We start from the raw sequence: 7500 nt of genomic DNA on the forward strand, positions 1-7500 counted from the left end.
GTCGAGCGCGGTTTTTTGGAGGCGTGGCGGGGTGGTGTGGAGGGAGCGGGGTTTTTCGAGGTGGGGTGCGGGGGGGGCGTCGTGGGGGGGTGCGCCGTGTCATGGGGGAGTGACGCGGGGTTGGGGTGGTCAAGCGGGGTTTTTGGAGGAGAGGTGGGGTTTTTGGAGGAGAGGTGGGGTGCTGTGGAGGGAGCGGGGTTTTTCGAGGTGGAGTGCGGGGGGGCGTCGTGGGGGGGTGACGCGGGGTGGGGGTGGTCGAGCGGGGTTTTTGGAGGAGAGGTGGGGTGCTGTGGAGGGAGCGCGGTTTTTCGAGCTGGGGTGCGGGGGGGCGTCGTGGGGGGGTGCGGTGGGGTGGGGGGGTGCGCCGTGTCGTGGGGGAGTGACGCGGGGTTGGGGTGGTCAAGCGGGGTTTTTGGAGGAGAGGTGGGGTGCTGTGGAGGGAGCGGGGTTTTTCGAGGTGGGGTGCGGGGGGGCGTCCTGGGGGGTGACGCGGGGTGGGGGTGGTCGAGCGGGGTTTTTGGAGGAGAGGTGGGGTGCTGTGGAGGGAGCGCGGTTTTCCGAGGTGGGGTGCGGGGGGGCGTCGTGGGGGGGTGCGCCGTGTCGTGGGGGGGTGCGCCGTGTCGTGGGGGAGTGACGCGGGGTTGGGGTGGTCAAGCGGGGTTTTTGGAGGAGAGGTGGGGTGCTGTGGAGGGAGCGGGGTTTTTCGAGGTGGGGTGCGGGGGGGCGTCCTGGGGGGTGACGCGGGGTGGGGGTGGTCGAGCGGGGTTTTTGGAGGAGAGGTGGGGTGCTGTGGAGGGAGCGCGGTTTTCCGAGGTGGGGTGCGGGGGGGCGTCGTGGGGGGGTGCGCCGTGTCGTGGGGGGGAGACGCGGGGTGGGGTGGGTCGAGCGGGGTTTTCGGAGGCGTGGTGGTGTGGCGTGGAGGGAGCGGGGTTTTTCGAGGTGGGGTGCGGGGGGGGGCGTCGTGGGGGGGTGCGGTGGGGTGGGGGGGTGCGCCGTGTCGTGGGGGGGTGACGCGGGGTGGGGTGGGTCGAGCGGGGTTTTTTGAGGTGGGGTGCGGGGGGGGGGGGGGGGATATGCGCCGCGTCGTGGGGGGGTGCGCCGTGTCCTGGGGGAGTGACGCGGGGTTGGGTGGGTCGAGTGGGGTTTTTCGAGGTGGGGTGCGGGGGGGGGGGATATGCGCCGCGTCGTGGGGGGGTGCGGTGGGGTGTGGGGGGTGTGCCGTGTCGTGGGGGGCTGACGCGAGGTGGGGTGGGTCGAGCGGGGTTTTCGGAGGAGTGGTGGGGTGGTATGGAGGGAGCGGGGTTTTTCGAGGTGGGGTGCGGGGCGTCGTCGTTGGGGGGTGCGGTGGGGTGGGGGGTGCGCCGTGTCGTGGGGGGGAGACGCGGGGTGGGGTGGGTCGAGCGGGGTTTTCGGAGGCGTGGTGGTGTGGCGTGGATGGAGCGGGGTTTTTCGAGGTGGGGTGCGGGGGGGGGCGTCGTGGGGGGGTGCGGTGGGGTGGGGGGGTGCGCCGTGTCGTGGGGGGGTGACGCGGGGTTGGGTGGGTCGAGCGGGGTTTTTCGAGGTGGGGTGCGGGGGGGCGTCGTGGGGGGGTGCGGTGGGGTGGGGGGGTGCGCCGTGTCCTGAGGGAGTGACGCGGGGTTGGGTGGGTCGAGCGGGGTTTTTCGAGGTGGGGTGCGGGGGGGGGGGGGGGGGATATGCGCCGCGTCGTGGGGGGGTGCGGTGGGGTGTGGGGGGTGTGCCGTGTCGTGGGGGGCTGACGCGAGGTGGGGTGGGTCGAGCGGGGTTTTCGGAGGAGTGGTGGGGTGGTATGGAGGGAGCGGGGTTTTTCGAGGTGGGGTGCGGGGCGTCGTCGTTGGGGGGTGCGGTGGGGTGGGGGGTGCGCCGTGTCGTGGGGGGGAGACGCGGGGTGGGGTGGGTCGAGCGGGGTTTTCGGAGGCGTGGTGGTGTGGCGTGGATGGAGCGGGGTTTTTCGAGGTGGGGTGCGGGGGGGGGCGTCGTGGGGGGGTGCGGTGGGGTGGGGGGGTGCGCCGTGTCGTGGGGGGGTGACGCGGGGTTGGGTGGGTCGAGCGGGGTTTTTCGAGGTGGGGTGCGGGGGGGCGTCGTGGGGGGGTGCGGTGGGGTGGGGGGGTGCGCCGTGTCCTGAGGGAGTGACGCGGGGTTGGGTGGGTCGAGCGGGGTTTTTCGAGGTGGGGTGCGGGGGGGGGGGGGGGGGATATGCGCCGCGTCGTGGGGGGGTGCGGTGGGGTGTGGGGGGTGTGCCGTGTCGTGGGGGGCTGACGCGAGGTGGGGTGGGTCGAGCGGGGTTTTCGGAGGCGTGGTGGGGTGGTATGGAGGGAGCGGGGTTTTTCGAGGTGGGGTGCGGGGCGGCGTCGTTGGGGGGTGCGGTGGGGTGGGGGGTGCGCCATGTCGTGGGGGGGTGACGCGGGGTGGGGTGGGTCGAGCAGGGTTTTCGGAGGCATTTGTGGTGTGGCGTGGAGGGAGCGGGGTTTTTCGAGGTGGGGTGCGGGGGGGGGGGGGCGTCGTGGGGGGGTGCGGTGGGGTGGGGGGGTGTGCCGTGTCATGGGGGTGGCGCGGGGTTGGGTTGGGTGGGGGAGTGACGAGGGGGGAAGGGGCGAAATTTGGAGGGGGGGGCGAATTTTTGGGGCGGGGGGGGGGGAGGGGTGGGGTGGTGTGTGTTGAGGGGGGGGCGAAATTTCGAGGGGGGGAAGGGGAGGGGTGGTGTGGTGTGGTGTGGTGTGGTGTGTGTTGAGGGGGGGGGGGGATTTTTGAGGGGGGGGGGGGGAGGGGTGGTGTGGTGTGGTGTGTGTTGAGGGGGGGGGGGTGGTGTGTGTTGAGGGCGGGGGGGGGGGGGATTTTTTTGGGGGGGGGGAGGGGTGGTGTGGTGTGGGGTGGTGTGTGTTGAGGGGGGGGGGGCGAATTTTTGGGGGGGGGGGGGAGGGGTGGGGTAATGTGTGTTGAGGGGTGGGCGAAATTTGGAGGGGGGGAAGGGGAGGGGTGGTGTGGTGTGTGTTGAGGGGGGGGGGGGGGGATTTTTGAGAGGGGGGGGAGGGGTGGTGTGGTGTGTGTTGAGGGGGGGGGGGGAAAGGGTGGGGAGGTGTGTATTGAGGGGGGGGGCGAATTTTTGGGGGGGGGGGGGAGGGGTGGTGTGTGTTGGGGCCGGGGGGTGGGGGGCAAATTTTGGAGGGGGGGGGAGGGGTGGTGTGGTGTGGTGTGTGTTGAGGGGGGGGGGGAGAATTTTGGAGGAGAGGTGGGGTGGTGTGGGTGTGTTGAGGGGGGGGGGAGGGGTGGTGTGGTGTGTGTTGAGGGGGGGGCGGGGTGGTGTGGTGTGTGTTGAGGGGGGGGCGGGGAATTTTTGAGGGGGGGGAGCGGTTGTGTGGTGTGTGTTGGGGGGGGGGGTGGGGTGGTGTGTGTTGGGGGGGGGGGGGATTTTTGGGGGGGGGGGGGGGAGGGGTGGTGTGGTGTGTGTTGAGGGGGGGGGGGGAAAGGGTGGGGAGGTGTGTATTGAGGGGGGGGGCGAATTTTTGGGAGGGGGGGGGAGGGGTGGTGTGTGTTGGGGCCGGGGGGTGGGGGGGCAAATTTTGGAGGGGGGGGGAGGGGTGGTGTGGTGTGGTGTGTGTTGAGGGGGGGGGGGGAGAATTTTGGAGGAGAGGTGGGGTGGTGTGGGTGTGTTGAGGGGGGGGGGAGGGGTGGTGTGGTGTGTGTTGAGGGGGGGGCGGGGTGGTGTGGTGTGTGTTGAGGGGGGGGCGGGGAATTTTTGAGGGGGGGGGAGCGGTTGTGTGGTGTGTGTTGGGGGGGGGGTTGGGGTGGTGTGTGTTGGGGGGGGGGGGGGGGGGGGATTTTTGGGGGGGGGGGGGAGGGGTGGTGTGGTGTGTGTTGAGGGGGGGGGGGAGGGGATTTTTGAGGGGGCGGGGAGGGGTGGTGTGGTGTTTGTTGAGGGGGGGGGGGGTGGGGAGGTGTGTATTGAGGGGGGGGGGGGGCGCGAATTTTTGGGGGGGGGTGGGAGGGGTGGTTTGTGTTGGGGGCGGGGGGGGGGGGGGGGGGGAAATTTTGGAGGGGGGGAGGGGGTGTGTGGTGTGGTGTGTGTTGAGGGGGGTGGCCGAATTTTGGGGGGGGGGGGGGGGGGTGGGGTGGTGTGTGTTGGGGGGGGGGGGCGAATTTTTTGGGGGCGGGGGGGGGGGAGGGGTGGGGTGGAGTGTGTTGAGGGGGGGGCGAAATTCGGAGGGGGGGAAGGGGACGGGTGGTGTGGTGTGTGTTGAGGGGGGGGGATTTTTGAGGGAGGGGGAGGGGTGGTGTGGTGTGGTGTGTGTTGAGGGGGGGGGGGGAATTTTTGAGGGGGGGGAGGCGTGGTGTGGGGTGGTGTGTGTTGAGGGGGGGGGCGAATTTTTGGGGGGGGAAGGGGCGAAATTTGGACGGGGGGGGGGGGGGGGGAGGGGTGGGGTGGTGTGTGTTGAGGGGAAGGCGAAATTTGGAGGGGGGAAGGGGAGGGTTGGTGTGGTGTGTGTTGAGGGGGGGGGGGGGGATTTTTGAGGGGTGGGGGGGGCGAATTTTGGAGGGGGGGGGAGGGGTGGTGTGTGTTGAGGGGGGGGCCAATTTTTTGGGGGGGGGGGCAAAATTTGGAGGGGGGGGGGGAGGGGTGGTGTGGTGTGGTGTGTGTTGGGGGGGGGGATTTTTGAGGGGGGGGGGGGGGAGGGGTGGTGTTTTGTGTGTTGAGGGGGGGGGGGGGGGATTTTTGAGGGGGGGGGAGGGGTGGTGTGGTGTGTTTTGAGGGGGGGGGGGGGATGTGGTGGTGTGTGTTGGGGGGGGGGGGAAATTTTTGGGGGGGGGGAGGGGAGGTGTGGGGTGGTGTGTGTTGAGGGGGGTGGGGGGCGAATTTTGGAGGGGGGGGGAGGGGTGGTGTGGTGTGGTGTGTGTTGAGGGGGGGGCCAATTTTTTTGGGGGGGGGGGGGGGGGGCAAAATTTGGAGGGGGGGGGGGGAGGGGTGGTGTGGTGTGGTGTGTTTTGAGGGGGGGGGGGGAGGGGTGGTGTTTTGTGTGTTGAGGGGGGGGGGGGGGGGGGAATTTTTGAGGGGGGGGGAGGGGTGGTGAGGTGTGTGTTGGGGGGGGGGATTTTTGGGGGGGGGAGGGGTGGTGTGGGGTGGTGTGTGTTGAGGGGGGTGGGGGGGGGAGGGGTGGTGTGGTGTGGTGTGTGTTGAGGGAGGGGGGGGGGGGGAATTTTTGGGGGGGAGAAGGGGCGAAATTTGGAGGGGGGGGGGGAGGGGTGGGGTGGTGTGTGTTGAGGGGGGGGCGAAATTTGGAGGGGGGGAAGGGGAGGGGTGGTGTGGTGTGGTGTGGTGTGTGTTGAGGGGGGGGGGGAAGGGTGGGGAGGTGTGTATTGAGGGGGGGGGGGGGGGCGAATTTTTGGGGGGGGGGGAGGGGTGGTGTGTGTTGGGGGCGGGGGGGGGGGGAAGGGTGGGGAGGTGTGTATTGAGGGGGGGGGGGCGAATTTTGGGGGGGGGGGGGGGGAGGGGTGGTGTGGTGTGGTGTGGTATGTGTTGAGGGGGGTGGCCAAATTTTTTGGGGGGGAGGGGTGGTGTGGTGTGTGTTGAGGGGGGGGGTGGGGTGGTGTGTGTTGAGGGGGGGGGGGGGGGGGCGAATTTTGGAGGGGGGGGGAGGGGTGGTGTGGTGTGGTGTGTGTTGAGGGGGGGGGGGAGGGGTGGTGTGGTGTGTGTTGGGGGGGGGGGGTGGGGTGGTGTGTGTTGAGGGGGGAGGGGTGGGAAATTTTTGGGGGGGGGGCGAATTTTGGAGGGGGGGGGGGGGAGCGGTGGTGTGGTGTGGTGTGTGTTGAGGGGGGGGCGAATTTTTGGGGCGGGGGGGGAGGGGTGTTGTGGTGTGTGTTGAGGGGGGGGGGGATTTTTGAGGGGGGGGGGAGGGGTGGTGTGGTGTGTGTTGAGGGGGGGGGTGGGGTGGTGTGTGTTGAGGGGGGGGGGGGGGGGGGGGGGGCGAATTTTGGAGGGGGGGGGGGAGGGGTGGTGTGGTGTGGTGTGTGTTGAGGGGGGGGGCCAATTTTTTGGGGGGGGGGGCAAAATTTGGAGGGGGGGGGGGGGGATTTTTGAGGGGGGGGGAGGGGTGGTGTGGTGTGTGTTGAGGGGGGGGCGGGGAATTTTTGAGGGGGGGGGGAGGGGTTGTGTGGTGTGTGTTGTGGGGGGGGGGGTGGGGTGGTGTGTGTTGAGGGGGGCGGGGGGGGGATTTTTTTGGGGGGGGGGGGGAGGGGTGGTGTGGTGTGGTGTGTGTTGAGGGGGGGGGGGATTTTTGAGGGGGGGGGAGGGGTGGTGTGGTGTGTGTTGAGGGGGGGGCGGGGAATTTTTGAGGGGGGGGGAGGGGTTGTGTGGTGTGTGTTGTGGGGGGGGAGGGGGTGGGGTGGTGTGTGTTGAGGGGGGCGGGGGGGGATTTTTTGGGGGGGGGGGGGGGGAGGGGTGGTGTGGTGTGGTGTGTGTTGAGGGGGGGGGGGGATTTTTGAGGGGGGGGAGGGGTGGTGTGGTGTGTGTTGAGGGGGGGGCGGGGAATTTTTGAGGGGGGGGGAGGGGTTGTGTGGTGTGTGTTGTGGGGGGGGGGGGGTGGGGTGGTGTGTGTTGAGGGGGGCGGGGGGGTGATTTTTTGGGGGGGGGGGGGGGGGGGGAGGGGTGGTGTGGTGTGGTGTGTGTTGAGGGGGGGGGGGGATTTTTGAGGGGGGGGGAGGGGTGGTGTGGTGTTTGTTGAGGGGGGGGGGGGGGTGGGGAGGTGTGTATTGAGGGGGGGGGGGGCGCGAATTTTTGGGGGGGGGGGGGGGGGGGCAAATTTTGGAGGGGGGGAGGGGGTGTGTGGTGTGGTGTGTGTTGAGGGGGGTGGCCGAATTTTTGGGGGGGGGGGGGGTGGGGTGGTGTGTGTTGGGGGGGGGGCGAATTTTTTGGGGGCGGGGGGGGGGGGAGGGGTGGGGTGGTGTGTGAGGGGCGGGCGAAATTCGGAGGGGGGGAAGGGGAGGGGTGGTGTGGTGTGTGTTGAGGGGGGGGATTTTTGAGGGGGGGGGAGGGGTGGTGTGGTGTGGTGTGTGTTGAGGGGGGGGGGGGATTTTTGAGGGGGGGGGAGGCGTCGTGTGGGGTGGTGTGGTGTGGTGTGTGTTGAGGGGGGGGGGGGAATTTTTGGGGGGGGAAGGGGCGAAATTTGGACGGGGGGGGCGAATTTTTGGGGGGGGGGGAGGGGTGGGGTGGTGTGTGTTGAGGGGAAGGCGAAATTTGGAGGGGGGAAGGGGAGGGTTGGTGTGGTGTGGTGTGGTGTGTGTTGAGGTGGGGGGGGATTTTTGAGGGGGGGGGGGGGCGAATTTTGGAGGGGGGGGAGGGGTGGTGTGTGTTGAGGGGGGGGGCCAATTTTTTGGGGGGGGGGGGGGGCAAAATTTGGAGGGGGGGGGAGGTGTGGTGTGGTGTGGTGTGGTGTGTGTTGGGGGGGGGGGGGATTTTTGAGGGGGGGGGGGAGGGGTGGTGTTTTGTGT

This window comes from Lygodium microphyllum, chromosome 16, assembly GCF_053477565.2.
Source record: "Lygodium microphyllum isolate KBCC chromosome 16, Lygodium_microphyllum_v1.1.10, whole genome shotgun sequence".
NCBI classification, from domain to species: Eukaryota; Viridiplantae; Streptophyta; class Polypodiopsida; order Schizaeales; family Lygodiaceae; genus Lygodium; species Lygodium microphyllum.